A 19,212-nucleotide genomic window follows, 5' to 3' on the forward strand; every position below is an offset into this window, starting at 1 on the left:
TGTTTTTATGAGGATGTTGTGTTACGACGCCCTGGGCGAGGGTGCGGTCAATTCCAGCCCCACTTCACCTGGAGCCACAACACAAGTCAATTGACCAATAATTCTTAGAAAAATACCCGAAGGCAGCACGGTGGCGCCAGTGGGTTAGCCCTGTTGCCTCACGGCGCCGAGGTCCCAGGTTCGATCCCAGCTCTGGGTCACTGTCCGTGTTGAGTTTACACATTAGCCCCGTGTCTGCGTGGGTTTCGCCCCCTAAACACAAAGATGGGCAGGGTTAGGTGGATTGGCCGCGCTGAATTGCCCCTTGATTGGAAAAAATGAATTGGGTACTCTAAATTTATAAAAACAAAAATACCTGAAACCATGGGGCCCTGGCTGTCCAATAATTACAGTCACCAGGTTTGTAAATGTAATCACAATTACCGTTTATTTATAACAAGAACTGTCATGAAATATGCAGCAAATACAACTGGTTAACTATTATTTAATTGCTAATATCCACTTTAACTTGTCCCCACTCTCTGGGCGCAATTCTCCCATCGGGAGACTAAGTCCCGACGCCGGAGCGAAAACCGGAGTGTTTCACTCCGGTGTCGGAGGCCGTTCCCAGCCCCCTATTCTCCCGCCCCCGGGAGTTGCCGTCCTCCCCGCGGCCGCCCCACAAGAAGATGTCGGATCGATCTTGCGGGGCAGCGGAGGAAAGGAGGTCCTCCTTCAGAGAGGCCGGCCCGCCGATCGGCGGGCACTGATCGCAGGCCAGACCCCTTTTGAGCCCCCCCCCGGTGCAGGAACCCCCCTCCCCCCCCACAGGCCGCCCCCCCAGCGTTCCCGCGCTGTTCCCGCCGGCAGCGACCAGGTGTGGATGGCGCCGGCGGGAACCTGTCGTGTTGGGCAGGCCGCTCGGCCCATCCGGGCCGGACAATCGGCGCTCGCCCATTACCAACGGCAAGCGGCGATTCTCCCAGCGGCCAGCCGTGATTCGCGCCGCGCCGGTTTGGGGGGGGGGGGGGGAGAATCGCGTGCGGGCGTCGGGACGGCGTGGCGGGACACGCGCGGCGCCCGGGCGATTCTCCCACCCGGCGTGGGGGGGGGGGGAGAATTCCGCCCTCTATATATACACACAACAGACCGCCAAACACAGAGAGGAATAAAGGAGTAAAAAACATAAGTAAAAGGGAGAAAGAGTCTCTGTTCTCGATGGCTGTTTCCAGCACACACTCCTCTTCAAACTCTATGTTCAGTCCGAGTCTTTACTGTAGATTCATTCAGCCTCTGTTGTTTCATAAATACAGCACCCACAGCCTTTCTGGAGCGAGTAGGAAGTCTTACAACATCGGGTTAAAGTCCTCCAGGTTTATTTGGAATCACGAGCTTTCGGAGCGTAGCTCCTTCATCAGGTGAGTGATGAACCTGGTGTTGTAAGACTTTTACTGTGCCCACCCCAGTCCAACACCGGCATCTCCACAACATTTCTTCAGAGAGAGAGAGAGAGAGAGGTTCTCTGCAGCTTCTGGAATACGGCACAGTGTACCTGGAAAGGGAGGGAAAACAGGTCCTGGTGTTTGGGTGTCTAGGACTCAACTGCTCCCTGAGCAGTCTCTGAGAATCATCCCACTGGGGTAGGGTCCATTCAGCACCTGTTACCGGGCAGAGTACGGCCTTTTGGCCAATTCATTGGCCACCAGCCAATCTGTCAAACCGAGTTTCACCTAATCTCGCTTTGTCTCTGGTGTTGAAATGTCTGCAGTTTCTTTTCAGACGAGCAGGGACTAGCAGAGTGTTTTCTCCTGTAACTTCGGAATTCCTCATTCTCTCAGCTGCTTGACTTAAAGACACCTGCCATAGAATCACTGCAGTGCAGTAGGAGCCCATCAAGTCTGCACCGACCCTCTGAAAGAGCTCCCTATCTAAGCCCACCTATCCTCGTAACCCAGTAACCACACCTAACACTTTATTTTATTTTTTTTGATGGTACAACTCTGTTTTATTACTAACAATAACAACATCTGTAAACTTGTAACTGTAGTTTGTTCATTGCCCTTTAACCTGTGGACCCAGCCCTTACACTATCTTGGAGAGGCACTCAGCACATGGTGAATGTCTGAGTGGCTTGCTGTGAGCTCTGTGCCCTGAGCTGTCTCCTGCTGGAATGAGCGGGAACTGTGGTGTTCCCCGTTTTATAGTGCGTGTGCCCTTGCTTGTGATTGGCTGTGATGTTGCGTGTGTGTTGATTGGTCCGTTGATCTGTCCATCAGTGTGTATGTGTGTTTGCACCATGATGTTTATCTGAATATCATGACATCCCCCCTTTTTAAAAAAAAAAATGTGCCTATGTGTTAATAAATATAGATGTGTACTGAGCGCAGCTGAATGTGTGTGTGCAATATCTACAACATGTACATGAGGCTAAACTATATACATAGGAAGGTGTCAGGTGCAACATAGCAACGAGGATGTACCATAAACAAAACAAGTGTAAACATCAAGCATCATAACGAACTCCTTCAATTTAGTTCAAAGTCTTACAACACCAGGTTAAAGTCCAACAGGTTTGTTTCGATGTCACTAGCTTTCGGAGCACTGCTCCTTCCTCAGCTCCGAAAGCTAGTGATTCCAAACAAACCTGTTGGACTTTAACCTGGTGTTGTGAGATTTCGTATTGTGCTCACCCCAGTCCAACGCCGGCATCTCCACATCATGGTCCTTCAATTTAGGCTTTCCGTTTGCAGGTTGTGCTTTCAATCGGTAATGATTTTCGCTGTAGATTCATTCAGGTCTCAGTACAGCTCTGCAGCTTTTCAAGAGAGACAGAGAGCAGCTCCTAGCCTCTGAAAGTCCAGTATCAACTGTCCTTGGTTCTCTGAAAATCATCCCACTGGAGTAGAATCCAATCACCGCCTGTTACCGGGCAGAATACAGCTTTTTGTCCAGTTTATTGACCACCAGCCAGCCAATCGAACCGAGTCCCACCGATCTCTCCGGTGTGAAAAAGTCTGAGTTCCGCCATTCGAAGTCTAGCACAGTGTTCCCTTTTGTAACTTCTGAGTTCCTCACTTCCTCTCCTCAATTTCTGGCATGTCGACCATCCAGACCTGGTTCCCAGATGAAGGGTGGATCAGCCCATCCACACCTAACACTTTGGACACGAAGGGGCAACTTAGCACGGCCAATTCACCTAACTTCCATTAATAACCCGTGGGTCAGTAACACCTTGTGACAATAAGCGATTATTATTATTATCAAAAGTGATACTACAAAGTACAAGGTTAAGTAAGGGGATGAATAGGAGGACCGCTACAGTAACTAATAGGGCAGATAATGGGGAATCAGTATTCATTACAGAGCAACACCAGAGGTTAATAGGCAAGATACTGGCTCATGGATTTGTGGGTAATTTATTAGCACAGATAGAGGATTGAGAAACAGAGAGAGCTCCTTACGTACAAAATCGCACAGCTGAAAGTATCCAAATATATTCCCCCTCAACAACTGGAAATCTCATCTAGACCCGGCAGACGTACCCTCTCGAAACATATCCCTGAACACTCCAACCCCTCCCTCCCTTATGACCCGAATGTTGAATCTAAACCACACGGCACAAACCTATGGTTCCTACAATAGGCACCAACAGCAATATAGAGCCTAACTTAAAATGCTGCCCAGGGGCGACATGGTGGCGCAGTGGTTAGCACTGCTGCCTCACGGTGCTGAGGTCCCGGGTTCGATCCTGTCCCCGGGTCACTGTCCGTGTGGAGTTTGCACATTCTCCCCGTGTTTGCGTGGGTCTCATCCCCACAATCCAAAGATGTGCGGGGTAGGTGGATTGGCCACGTTAAATTGCCCCTTAATTGGAAAAAAATAATGGGATACTGTAAATTTATTTTTTTTAAATGCTGCCTAAAGTGATTCCAAATCCACGAACGGGCAATTGCCACTGGGCTCGGCGAAAATTTAACCGGACCGAACGGGAGTGGAGCAGGAACAAGGGCCCTCACAAAGCCTCGTCCATCCACCCTCATGTAGAGTCCGGATCTGTAAACCACCTCCGTACCTTCTCAATGATGCCGCCCAGAATAACACAGCAGATTAGTTAGTGCCCACCTTCCCGAATGTCCATACCTTTGCAGAAATGCCCCACGAACCTGAGGTGTATTACTCACCCAAACAAAAGTAGAAATTAACTAACTGACTCGACCAAGGAAAGCATTAGAAATAAAGACTGGGAGACACTGGAATAGAAACAAAAGCTTGGGAGAATATTCATCCCCACCATCTGTACTCTTCCTGCCAAGGTCAGAGAAAGGACATCCCACCTCTTCAAATCAGCCTTCACCCCATTCACCAGACTGACCAAGTTAAGTTGATGGAGCGAGGCCCAATCATGGGCCACCTGAATTCCCAGATAAGGGAACCAATCCTGTCCGGATGAAAATGTAGCTTCCCCAGATCCGCTCCCCTCCCTGGGGGGTTCTCTGGGAACAATCAGTCTTGCCCAGGTTTAGCTTATACCCTGAAAAGGAGCCAAACTCCCTGAGCACCTCCATTATCTCCCCACGCTGGAGAGTGGGTCCATGCTGTGTAACAGCAAATCATCCGAATATAAGAAGGTCACAGGTCACCCTATGTTCCCTCCCTCCACGGTCTACCCCGCTCCAACTGGCAGATGATCTCAGCGAGATGGCTATCAGCTCAATTGCTAAGGCAGGTAAGAACGGAGATATTGAGCACTTCTGCCTTGCGCCCCTGGTCAGCTGAAAATACGCCGAGCTCAGGGCATTAGGACAGACACTCCGGGGCGGAAGGGGGGGGGGCATACACAAAAGCCGAATCCAAGGTATAAACTTTGGCCCAAAGCCAAACACCCCCCAAATCTCGAATTGAGTCCCAGAGGTTTACAGCATGGAAACAGGCCCTTCGGCCCAGCTTGTCCATGCCGCCCAGTTTCTAGCACTAAGCTAGTCCCACTTGCCCGCATTTGGCCCATATCCCTCTATACCCACCCTGCCCATGTAACTGTCTAAATGCTTTTTAAAAGACAAAATTGTACCCGCCTCTACCACTGCAGCACGTTCCAGACAATAATTACCCCTCTGGACCCTTTTGTATCTCTCCCGTCTCACCTTAAACCTATGCCTCTAGTTTTAGACTCTCCTACCTTTGGGAAAAGATGTCGACTATCTATCTTATCTATGCTCGTCATTATTTTATTGACCTCTATAAGATCACCCCTAAGCCTCCTACGCTCCAGGGAAAAAAGTCCCAGTCTATCCGGCCTCTCCTTATAACTCAAACCCCGTCGAAAGCTTTTTCCACATCCATCGAAATAATCCCCTCTGGCCAGTCACTGAGGAGCGCGACAACACCACATTCAGCAACTCCTACTGTTGGCCGGAACCAAACCCTGTCTGCTCCACCGAACTCATCCCTGGCAGGTAGGGCTCCAAATGAGTTGCCAACACCGTAGCCAACACCGTAGCCAACAACTTGGCTTCAGCATTTAGCAGAGAATTAGGTCGGTAAGACCCACGCTCCTTGGGGTCCTTGTCCTTTTTCAGAATCAAGGAAATAGATGCCTGCACGCTAGTGTGGCCGGTAACATCCCCGGAACACAATCATTAACACATCAGACAGAAGTAGAATCAACAGACCAGCAAACTGTTCATAAAGCTCAATAAGGAATCCATCCGGACCTGGTACTTTACAGTCTGTGTTAAACAAATACAATTCTCCTGCCAATCAGCGCCTCCTGCTCCCGCCTTCTCTCCTGTTCCGAGTCAGGGAAGGTCAACCTATCCACAAATTGCAACATTATCGAATCCTGCTCTGGAGGCTCAGCCGTCCCGCCCACAGTAAACGGGCTCAAACACCTCATTAACCTCCCCGGGGGCAGAAACCAAACACCTATCCGAGTCCCTAACCTGAACTATCTCCCCGGAGGCAGCCTCCCCCTTCAGCTGGTGAGCTAACAGACGGCTGGTCTTTTCTCCATACTCATAAAACATCCCCCTCGAGCGACGCACTCGAAAGAGGGAATCTCATTCTATAAAACACCAATTTCTTCCCAAAAATCAACCGTTGACGTTTAGAAAGGGCCGACAAACCAAATCCCCAGGGAGGAGCCACTGCATGTGCGACTGTTCACCTCATCGCCGCCACCAGAAGTCCTTGCTGTTATTTTTGATCCAGGGATGATTAATGGACATGTATCTTTAAGTCAAGTTGGATTAATGGACACGTAAGCTTTGAAGAGGACTCAGCTGCTGAAGGCTACCACCCGAAACACAGACTTACTTTTTCCATTTGCTTATTATTTTACCCCTTTCCACCTCTCTGTGTTTGTCTGTCTTGTGCATGTGTGTTTGTCTGTGTGTGTGTGTGTATGTGTAGCGGCTTGAGAGGCAAGTTAAAGTGGGGAGTTAGGAATTAGTTAATAGTTATGTATTCGCTGCATATTTCATTATAGTTCTCATTAATAACAATAATCTTTATCATTGTCACAAGTAGACTTACATTAACACTGCAATGAAGTTACTGCAATGAAGTTACTGTGAAAAGCCCCTAGTCGCCACACTCGAGCTCCTGTTCCAGTCTGAATTTAATAGTGATAATAGTGATGAAGAGTGAGACCAGAGTTCTGAACCCAATTTTGGTTCTGATTATGAAGCAATGATAACAGCTGCTACTGAATAGACCTGTCACTGACTGATCTTCAACAAAGGACAAGTAATTTGTCCAAAGCTGGGAAAGAAGACAGAAAGTTGGAAGAAAGAAGTGATTTGGACTTTTCTAAAAGTAATTTGTGACAGCCTCATGCAGTAAATCCATTGCCATCCACTTCAGGTGCAAATATTTTCCAGAGCATGACTGTTTTGAAGGAAAATATACATAACATGGCATCAGCTATTTAGGACGAGGATAGTAAAGACTGTGAAGTGACACCAAGTGAACAGCTGATTAACCCACATCCTTTTAAAGGTCTACGGTGCCTCTTCCAAGTTAAAGGAGGCAAATAGCAAAGGAGATGAAATAATCAGCAATCAATTTCTTTTGAAAATTATGAGGAAGCTGGATGGAAACCATTTAATGATTCAATTTAACGATTCCGCAACCTCATCTTTTAACAACCAGAAAGTTCATGGAGCCAATAGCGTGCCAGCCTCTGATTCTGACAGTAAAGAAGAACAGTTTAAATCGAGAACGCACAAATTGGATCAGTCCGTATTACTAGATGGAGATGAGGGCTGTGATTATGAAGACTCTGATGAAGAGGTAAAAGCTGTAAAACCCATCAACTTGGCGAAGATTGAAGCCCCATCTTTCCCATCACAAAATAACCATGTGAAGGAAAAGAGAGAATGCAAAACTGGAGGGGCTGGCGGGTGTTTATTGATTCAAAGTGAACCAAATGTCTCCCTCAGCATTGGCCATGCTGCTGGTAGTTTGTCTGCAGAAGAATTTGGATAAACATTCATTGGACAATCGGAGAAGACTGGCTGCATTATGCGAGGGATGGAAAGAATCAGAAATGCAGAAGAAACTCATTCAGAGTGCCCTTTACTAATTTAGACAATCAGAAACCTGACACGGCAAACACAATTGTCTTTGATTTTGTAGAGAGTGAACACAAGGCACTGTTTGAAGATATTAGAGGGGTTCTAAAACAATGGCCCAAATCTATCAACAGATGAACAGAGAAGATATTAAAGATAAGAGTTGTAAGGAAACCCCAGGGGTCACTCAACTAACCATGATGTAGCCATAAGAAATTGAACCAATAAAGCCACATCCGTCTTGAATAAAACCATGTAGACTGGCTCAGTTAGAGACTGAAATACAGCGCATGTTGGGAGATATTAACCATGTAGACTGGCTCAGTTAGAGACTGACATACAGTGCATGTTGGGAGATATTAACCATGTAGACTGACTCAGTTAGAGACTGAAATACAGCGCATGTTGTGAGATATTAACCATGTAGACTGGCTCAGTTAGAGACTGACATACAGTGCATGTTGGGGGATATTAACCATGTAGACTGGCTCAGTTAGAGACTGAAATACAGTGCATGGCGGGGGATATTAACCATGTAGACTGGCTCAGTTAGAGACTGAAATACAGTGCATGTTGGGCGATATTAACCATGTAGACTGGCTCAGTTAGAGACTGAAATACAGTGCATGTTGGGAGATATTAACCATGTAGACTGGCTCAGTTAGAGACTGACATACAGTGCATGTTGGGAGATATTAACCATGTAGACTGGCTCAGTTAGAGACTGACATACAGTGCATGTTGGGAGATATTAACCATGTAGACTGACTCAGTTAGAGACTGAAATACAGTGCATGTTGGGAGATATTAACCATGTAGACTGGCTCAGTTAGAGACTGAAATACAGTGCATGTTGGGAGATATTAACCATGTAGACTGGCTCAGTTAGAGACTGAAATACAGTGCATGTTGGGCGATATTAACCATGTAGACTGGCTCAGTTAGAGACTGAAATACAGTGCATGTTGGGAGATATTAACCATGTAGACTGGCTCAGTTAGAGACTGAAATACAGTGCATGTTGGGCGATATTAACCATGTAGACTGGCTCAGTTAGAGACTGAAATACAGTGCATGTTGGGAGATATTAACCATGTAGACTGGCTCAGTTAGAGACTGACATACAGTGCATGTTGGGAGATATTAACCATGTAGACTGGCTCAGTTAGAGACTGAAATACAGTGCATGTTGGGAGATATTAACCATGTAGACTGGCTCAGTTAGAGACTGAAATACAGTGCATGTTGGGAGATATTAACCATGTAGACTGGCTCAGTTAGAGACTGAAATACAGTGCATGTTGGGAGATATTAACCATGTAGACTGGCTCAGTTAGAGACTGACATACAGTGCATGTTGGGAGATATTAACCATGTAGACTGGCTCAGTTAGAGACTGAAATACAGTGCATGTTGGGAGATATTAACCATGTAGACTGGCTCAGCTAGAGACTGAAATACAGTGCATGTTGGGAGATATTAACCATGTAGACTGGCTCAGTTAGAGACTGAAATACAGTGCATGTTGGGAGATATTAACCATGTAGACTGGCTCAGTTAGAGACTGACATACAGTGCATGTTGGGAGATATTAATCATGTAGACTGGCTCAGTTAGAGACTGAAATACAGTGCATGTTGGGAGATATTAACCATGTAGACTGGCTCAGTTAGAGACTGACATACAGTGCATGTTGGGAGATATTAACCATGTAGACTGGCTCAGTTAGAGACTGAAATACAGTGCATGTTGGGAGATATTAACCATGTAGACTGGCTCAGCTAGAGACTGACATACAGCGCATGTTGGGAGATATTAACCATGTAGACTGGCTCAGTTAGAGACTGACATACAGTGCATGTTGGGAGATATTAACCATGTAGACTGGCTCAGTTAGAGACTGAAATACAGCGCATGTTGGGAGATATTAACCATGTAGACTGGCTCAGCTAGAGACTGACATACAGTGCATGTTGGGAGATATTAACCATGTAGACTCGCTCAGTTAGAGACTGACATACAGCACATGTTGGGCGATATTATCCATGTAGACTGGCTCAGTTAGAGACTGACATACAGTGCATGTTGGGAGATATTAACCATGTAGACTGGCTCAGTTAGAGACTGAAATACAGTGCATGTTGGGAGATATTACCCATGTAGACTGGCTCAGTTAGAGACTGAAATACAGTGCATGTTGGGAGATATTACCCATGTAGACTGGCTCAGTTAGAGACTGAAATACAGTGCATGTTGGGAGATATTAACCATGTAGACTGGCTCAGTTAGAGACTGACATACAGTGCATGTTGGGAGATATTAACCATGTAGACTGGCTCAGTTAGAGACTGACATACAGCGCATGTTGGGAGATATTAACCATGTAGACTGGCTCAGTTAGAGACTGACATGCAGTGCATGTTGGGAGATATTAACCATGTAGACTGGCTCAGTTAGAGACTGAAATACAGTGCATGTTGGGAGATATTAACCATGTAGACTGGCTCAGTTAGAGACTGACATACAGTGCATGTTGGGAGATATTACCCATGTAGACTGGCTCAGTTAGAGACTGAAATACAGTGCATGTTGGGAGATATTAACCATGTAGACTGGCTCAGTTAGAGACTGACATACAGTGCATGTTGGGAGATATTAACCATGTAGACTGGCTCAGTTAGAGACTGACATACAGTGCATGTTGGGAGATATTAACCATGTAGACTGGCTCAGTTAGAGACTGACATACAGTGCATGTTTGGGAGATATTAACCATGTAGACTGGCTCAGTTAGAGACTGAAATACAGTGCATGTTGGGAGATATTAACCATGTAGACTGGCTCAGTTAGAGACTGAAATACAGTGCATGTTGGGAGATATTAACCATGTAGACTGGCTCAGTTAGAGACTGACATACAGTGCATGTTGGGAGATATTAACCATGTAGACTGGCTCAGTTAGAGACTGAAATACAGTGCATGTTGGGAGATATTAACCATGTAGACTGGCTCAGTTAGAGACTGACATACAGTGCATGTTGGGAGATATTAACCATGTAGACTGGCTCAGTTAGAGACTGACATACAGTGCATGTTGGGAGATATTAACCATGTAGACTGGCTCAGTTAGAGACTGAAATACAGTGCATGTTGGGCGATATTACCCATGTAGACTGGCTCAGTTAGAGACTGAAATACAGTGCATGTTGGGAGATATTAACCATGTAGACTGGCTCAGTTAGAGACTGACATACAGTGCATGTTGGGAGATATTACCCATGTAGACTGGCTCAGTTAGAGACTGACATACAGTGCATGTTGGGAGATATTAACCATGTAGACTGGCTCAGTTAGAGACTGAAATACAGTGCATGTTGGGAGATATTAACCATGTAGACTGGCTCAGTTAGAGACTGACATACAGTGCATGTTGGGAGATATTAACCATGTAGACTGGCTCAGTTAGAGACTGACATACAGTGCATGTTGGGAGATATTACCCATGTAGACTGGCTCAGTTAGAGACTGACATACAGTGCATGTTGGGAGATATTAACCATGTAGACTGGCTCAGTTAGAGACTGAAATACAGTGCATGTTGGGAGATATTAACCATGTAGACTGGCTCAGTTAGAGACTGACATACAGTGCATGTTGGGAGATATTAACCATGTAGACTGGCTCAGTTAGAGACTGAAATACAGTGCATGTTGGGAGATATTAACCATGTAGACTGGCTCAGTTAGAGACTGAAATACAGTGCATGTTGGGAGATATTAACCATGTAGACTGGCTCAGTTAGAGACTGAAATACAGTGCATGTTGGGAGATATTAACCATGTAGACTGGCTCAGTTAGAGACTGACATACAGTGCATGTTGGGAGATATTAACCATGTAGACTGGCTCAGTTAGAGACTGACATACAGCGCATGTTGGGAGATATTAACCATGTAGACTGGCTCAGTTAGAGACTGACATGCAGTGCATGTTGGGAGATATTAACCATGTAGACTGGCTCAGTTAGAGACTGAAATACAGTGCATGTTGGGAGATATTAACCATGTAGACTGGCTCAGTTAGAGACTGACATACAGTGCATGTTGGGAGATATTACCCATGTAGACTGGCTCAGTTAGAGACTGAAATACAGTGCATGTTGGGAGATATTAACCATGTAGACTGGCTCAGTTAGAGACTGACATACAGTGCATGTTGGGAGATATTAACCATGTAGACTGGCTCAGTTAGAGACTGACATACAGTGCATGTTGGGAGATATTAACCATGTAGACTGGCTCAGTTAGAGACTGACATACAGTGCATGTTGGGAGATATTAACCATGTAGACTGGCTCAGTTAGAGACTGAAATACAGTGCATGTTGGGAGATATTAACCATGTAGACTGGCTCAGTTAGAGACTGAAATACAGTGCATGTTGGGAGATATTAACCATGTAGACTGGCTCAGTTAGAGACTGACATACAGTGCATGTTGGGAGATATTAACCATGTAGACTGGCTCAGTTAGAGACTGAAATACAGTGCATGTTGGGAGATATTAACCATGTAGACTGGCTCAGTTAGAGACTGACATACAGTGCATGTTGGGAGATATTAACCATGTAGACTGGCTCAGTTAGAGACTGACATACAGTGCATGTTGGGAGATATTAACCATGTAGACTGGCTCAGTTAGAGACTGAAATACAGTGCATGTTGGGCGATATTACCCATGTAGACTGGCTCAGTTAGAGACTGAAATACAGTGCATGTTGGGAGATATTAACCATGTAGACTGGCTCAGTTAGAGACTGACATACAGTGCATGTTGGGAGATATTACCCATGTAGACTGGCTCAGTTAGAGACTGACATACAGTGCATGTTGGGAGATATTAACCATGTAGACTGGCTCAGTTAGAGACTGAAATACAGTGCATGTTGGGAGATATTAACCATGTAGACTGGCTCAGTTAGAGACTGACATACAGTGCATGTTGGGAGATATTAACCATGTAGACTGGCTCAGTTAGAGACTGACATACAGTGCATGTTGGGAGATATTACCCATGTAGACTGGCTCAGTTAGAGACTGACATACAGTGCATGTTGGGAGATATTAACCATGTAGACTGGCTCAGTTAGAGACTGAAATACAGTGCATGTTGGGAGATATTAACCATGTAGACTGGCTCAGTTAGAGACTGACATACAGTGCATGTTGGGAGATATTAACCATGTAGACTGGCTCAGTTAGAGACTGAAATACAGTGCATGTTGGGAGATATTAACCATGTAGACTGGCTCAGTTAGAGACTGAAATACAGTGCATGTTGGGAGATATTAACCATGTAGACTGGCTCAGTTAGAGACTGAAATACAGTGCATGTTGGGAGATATTAACCATGTAGACTGGCTCAGTTAGAGACTGACATACAGTGCATGTTGGGAGATATTAACCATGTAGACTGGCTCAGTTAGAGACTGACATACAGTGCATGTTGGGCGATATTAACCATGTAGACTGGCTCAGTTAGAGACTGAAATACAGTGCATGTTGGGAGATATTAAGCATGTAGACTGGCTCAGTTAGAGACTGACATACAGTGCATGTTGGGAGATATTAACCATGTAGACTGGCTCAGTTAGAGACTGACATACAGTGCATGTTGGGAGATATTAACCATGTAGACTGACTCACTTAGAGACTGAAATACAGCGCATGTTGGGAGATATTAACCATGTAGACTGGCTCAGTTAGAGACTGACATACAGTGCATGTTGGGAGATATTAACCATGTAGACTGACTCAGTTAGAGACTGAAATACAGCGCATGTTGTGAGATATTAACCATGTAGACTGGCTCAGTTAGAGACTGACATACAGTGCATGTTGGGGGATATTAACCATGTAGACTGGCTCAGTTAGAGACTGAAATACAGTGCATGGTGGGGGATATTAACCATGTAGACTGGCTCAGTTAGAGACTGAAATACAGTGCATGTTGGGCGATATTAACCATGTAGACTGGCTCAGTTAGAGACTGAAATACAGTGCATGTTGGGAGATATTAACCATGTAGACTGGCTCAGTTAGAGACTGACATACAGTGCATGTTGGGAGATATTAACCATGTAGACTGGCTCAGTTAGAGACTGACATACAGTGCATGTTGGGAGATATTAACCATGTAGACTGACTCAGTTAGAGACTGAAATACAGTGCATGTTGGGAGATATTAACCATGTAGACTGGCTCAGTTAGAGACTGAAATACAGTGCATGTTGGGAGATATTAACCATGTAGACTGGCTCAGTTAGAGACTGAAATACAGTGCATGTTGGGCGATATAAACCATGTAGACTGGCTCAGTTAGAGACTGAAATACAGTGCATGTTGGGAGATATTAACCATGTAGACTGGCTCAGTTAGAGACTGAAATACAGTGCATGTTGGGCGATATTAACCATGTAGACTGGCTCAGTTAGAGACTGAAATACAGTGCATGTTGGGAGATATTAACCATGTAGACTGGCTCAGTTAGAGACTGACATACAGTGCATGTTGGGAGATATTAACCATGTAGACTGGCTCAGTTAGAGACTGAAATACAGTGCATGTTGGGAGATATTAACCATGTAGACTGGCTCAGTTAGAGACTGAAATACAGTGCATGTTGGGAGATATTAACCATGTAGACTGGCTCAGTTAGAGACTGAAATACAGTGCATGTTGGGAGATATTAACCATGTAGACTGGCTCAGTTAGAGACTGACATACAGTGCATGTTGGGAGATATTAACCATGTAGACTGGCTCAGTTAGAGACTGAAATACAGTGCATGTTGGGAGATATTAACCATGTAGACTGGCTCAGCTAGAGACTGAAATACAGTGCATGTTGGGAGATATTAACCATGTAGACTGGCTCAGTTAGAGACTGAAATACAGTGCATGTTGGGAGATATTAACCATGTAGACTGGCTCAGTTAGAGACTGACATACAGTGCATGTTGGGAGATATTAATCATGTAGACTGGCTCAGTTAGAGACTGAAATACAGTGCATGTTGGGAGATATTAACCATGTAGACTGGCTCAGTTAGAGACTGACATACAGTGCATGTTGGGAGATATTAACCATGTAGACTGGCTCAGTTAGAGACTGAAATACAGTGCATGTTGGGAGATATTAACCATGTAGACTGGCTCAGCTAGAGACTGACATACAGCGCATGTTGGGAGATATTAACCATGTAGACTGGCTCAGTTAGAGACTGACATACAGTGCATGTTGGGAGATATTAACCATGTAGACTGGCTCAGTTAGAGACTGAAATACAGCGCATGTTGGGAGATATTAACCATGTAGACTGGCTCAGCTAGAGACTGACATACAGTGCATGTTGGGAGATATTAACCATGTAGACTCGCTCAGTTAGAGACTGACATACAGCACATGTTGGGCGATATTATCCATGTAGACTGGCTCAGTTAGAGACTGACATACAGTGCATGTTGGGAGATATTAACCATGTAGACTGGCTCAGTTAGAGACTGAAATACAGTGCATGTTGGGAGATATTACCCATGTAGACTGGCTCAGTTAGAGACTGAAATACAGTGCATGTTGGGAGATATTACCCATGTAGACTGGCTCAGTTAGAGACTGAAATACAGTGCATGTTGGGAGATATTAACCATGTAGACTGGCTCAGTTAGAGACTGACATACAGTGCATGTTGGGAGATATTAACCATGTAGACTGGCTCAGTTAGAGACTGACATACAGCGCATGTTGGGAGATATTAACCATGTAGACTGGCTCAGTTAGAGACTGACATGCAGTGCATGTTGGGAGATATTAACCATGTAGACTGGCTCAGTTAGAGACTGAAATACAGTGCATGTTGGGAGATATTAACCATGTAGACTGGCTCAGTTAGAGACTGACATACAGTGCATGTTGGGAGATATTACCCATGTAGACTGGCTCAGTTAGAGACTGAAATACAGTGCATGTTGGGAGATATTAACCATGTAGACTGGCTCAGTTAGAGACTGACATACAGTGCATGTTGGGAGATATTAACCATGTAGACTGGCTCAGTTAGAGACTGACATACAGTGCATGTTGGGAGATATTAACCATGTAGACTGGCTCAGTTAGAGACTGACATACAGTGCATGTTGGGAGATATTAACCATGTAGACTGGCTCAGTTAGAGACTGAAATACAGTGCATGTTGGGAGATATTAACCATGTAGACTGGCTCAGTTAGAGACTGAAATACAGTGCATGTTGGGAGATATTAACCATGTAGACTGGCTCAGTTAGAGACTGACATACAGTGCATGTTGGGAGATATTAACCATGTAGACTGGCTCAGTTAGAGACTGAAATACAGTGCATGTTGGGAGATATTAACCATGTAGACTGGCTCAGTTAGAGACTGACATACAGTGCATGTTGGGAGATATTAACCATGTAGACTGGCTCAGTTAGAGACTGACATACAGTGCATGTTGGGAGATATTAACCATGTAGACTGGCTCAGTTAGAGACTGAAATACAGTGCATGTTGGGCGATATTACCCATGTAGACTGGCTCAGTTAGAGACTGAAATACAGTGCATGTTGGGAGATATTAACCATGTAGACTGGCTCAGTTAGAGACTGACATACAGTGCATGTTGGGAGATATTACCCATGTAGACTGGCTCAGTTAGAGACTGACATACAGTGCATGTTGGGAGATATTAACCATGTAGACTGGCTCAGTTAGAGACTGAAATACAGTGCATGTTGGGAGATATTAACCATGTAGACTGGCTCAGTTAGAGACTGACATACAGTGCATGTTGGGAGATATTAACCATGTAGACTGGCTCAGTTAGAGACTGACATACAGTGCATGTTGGGAGATATTACCCATGTAGACTGGCTCAGTTAGAGACTGACATACAGTGCATGTTGGGAGATATTAACCATGTAGACTGGCTCAGTTAGAGACTGAAATACAGTGCATGTTGGGAGATATTAACCATGTAGACTGGCTCAGTTAGAGACTGACATACAGTGCATGTTGGGAGATATTAACCATGTAGACTGGCTCAGTTAGAGACTGAAATACAGTGCATGTTGGGAGATATTAACCATGTAGACTGGCTCAGTTAGAGACTGAAATACAGTGCATGTTGGGAGATATTAACCATGTAGACTGGCTCAGTTAGAGACTGAAATACAGTGCATGTTGGGAGATATTAACCATGTAGACTGGCTCAGTTAGAGACTGACATACAGTGCATGTTGGGAGATATTAACCATGTAGACTGGCTCAGTTAGAGACTGACATACAGTGCATGTTGGGCGATATTAACCATGTAGACTGGCTCAGTTAGAGACTGAAATACAGTGCATGTTGGGAGATATTAAGCATGTAGACTGGCTCAGTTAGAGACTGACATACAGTGCATGTTGGGAGATATTAACCATGTAGACTGGCTCAGTTAGAGACTGACATACAGTGCATGTTGGGAGATATTAACCATGTAGACTGACTCACTTAGAGACTGAAATACAGCGCATGTTGGGAGATATTAACCATGTAGACTGGCTCAGTTAGAGACTGACATACAGTGCATGTTGGGAGATATTAACCATGTAGACTGACTCAGTTAGAGACTGAAATACAGCGCATGTTGTGAGATATTAACCATGTAGACTGGCTCAGTTAGAGACTGACATACAGTGCATGTTGGGGGATATTAACCATGTAGACTGGCTCAGTTAGAGACTGAAATACAGTGCATGGTGGGGGATATTAACCATGTAGACTGGCTCAGTTAGAGACTGAAATACAGTGCATGTTGGGCGATATTAACCATGTAGACTGGCTCAGTTAGAGACTGAAATACAGTGCATGTTGGGAGATATTAACCATGTAGACTGGCTCAGTTAGAGACTGACATACAGTGCATGTTGGGAGATATTAACCATGTAGACTGGCTCAGTTAGAGACTGACATACAGTGCATGTTGGGAGATATTAACCATGTAGACTGACTCAGTTAGAGACTGAAATACAGTGCATGTTGGGAGATATTAACCATGTAGACTGGCTCAGTTAGAGACTGAAATACAGTGCATGTTGGGAGATATTAACCATGTAGACTGGCTCAGTTAGAGACTGAAATACAGTGCATGTTGGGCGATATTAACCATGTAGACTGGCTCAGTTAGAGACTGAAATACAGTGCATGTTGGGAGATATTAACCATGTAGACTGGCTCAGTTAGAGACTGAAATACAGTGCATGTTGGGCGATATTAACCATGTAGACTGGCTCAGTTAGAGACTGAAATACAGTGCATGTTGGGAGATATTAACCATGTAGACTGGCTCAGTTAGAGACTGACATACAGTGCATGTTGGGAGATATTAACCATGTAGACTGGCTCAGTTAGAGACTGAAATACAGTGCATGTTGGGAGATATTAACCATGTAGACTGGCTCAGTTAGAGACTGAAATACAGTGCATGTTGGGAGATATTAACCATGTAGACTGGCTCAGTTAGAGACTGAAATACAGTGCATGTTGGGAGATATTAACCATGTAGACTGGCTCAGTTAGAGACTGACATACAGTGCATGTTGGGAGATATTAACCATGTAGACTGGCTCAGTTAGAGACTGAAATACAGTGCATGTTGGGAGATATTAACCATGTAGACTGGCTCAGCTAGAGACTGAAATACAGTGCATGTTGGGAGATATTAACCATGTAGACTGGCTCAGTTAGAGACTGAAATACAGTGCATGTTGGGAGATATTAACCATGTAGACTGGCTCAGTTAGAGACTGACATACAGTGCATGTTGGGAGATATTAATCATGTAGACTGGCTCAGTTAGAGACTGAAATACAGTGCATGTTGGGAGATATTAACCATGTAGACTGGCTCAGTTAGAGACTGACATACAGTGCATGTTGGGAGATATTAACCATGTAGACTGGCTCAGTTAGAGACTGAAATACAGTGCATGTTGGGAGATATTAACCATGTAGACTGGCTCAGCTAGAGACTGAAATACAGTGCATGTTGGGAGATATTAACCATGTAGACTGGCTCAGCTAGAGACTGAAATACAGTGCATGTTGGGAGATATTAACCATGTAGACTGGCTCAGTTAGAGACTGAAATACAGTGCATGTTGGGCGATATTAACCATGTAGACTGGCTCAGTTAGAGACTGACATACAGTGCATGTTGGGAGATATTAACCATGTAGACTGGCTCAGTTAGAGACTGAAATACAGTGCATGTTGGGAGATATTAACCATGTAGACTGGCTCAGCTAGAGACTGAAATACAGTGCATGTTGGGAGATATTAACCATGTAGACTGGCTCAGTTAGAGACTGAAATACAGTGCATGTTGGGAGATATTAACCATGTAGACTGGCTCAGTTAGAGACTGAAATACAGCGCATGTTGGGAGATATTAACCATGTAGACTGGCTCAGCTAGAGACTGAAATACAGTGCATGTTGGGAGATATTAACCATGTAGACCGGCTCAGCTAGAGACTGAAATACAGTGCATGTTGGGAGATATTACCCATGTAGACTGGCTCAGTTAGAGACTGACATACAGCGCATG

At 44.6% G+C, this 19,212-nt stretch overlaps 1 protein-coding gene across 8 annotated transcripts in view; it reads left to right on the top strand.

The window, feature by feature from the left end:
• LOC140430308 (Fanconi anemia core complex-associated protein 24-like) overlaps window positions 1-19,212 on the top strand; it is a 400,826-nt gene that overhangs the window by 148,468 nt on the left and 233,146 nt on the right. For 2 of the 8 annotated variants that reach the window (XM_072517743.1, XM_072517744.1), the window contains exon 2: window positions 1,293-1,397. The exons of 5 other annotated variants lie outside the window; for them this stretch is intronic. The gene's annotated coding sequence lies outside the window, so the exon portion shown is untranslated. Of the gene's footprint in view, window positions 1-1,292; window positions 1,398-6,513; window positions 7,270-19,212 lie in introns of those variants that run through there. One more of the 8 variants, XM_072517745.1, reaches the window with a different exon arrangement.

Source organism: Scyliorhinus torazame, chromosome 10, assembly GCF_047496885.1.
Source record: "Scyliorhinus torazame isolate Kashiwa2021f chromosome 10, sScyTor2.1, whole genome shotgun sequence".
NCBI classification, from domain to species: Eukaryota; Metazoa; Chordata; class Chondrichthyes; order Carcharhiniformes; family Scyliorhinidae; genus Scyliorhinus; species Scyliorhinus torazame.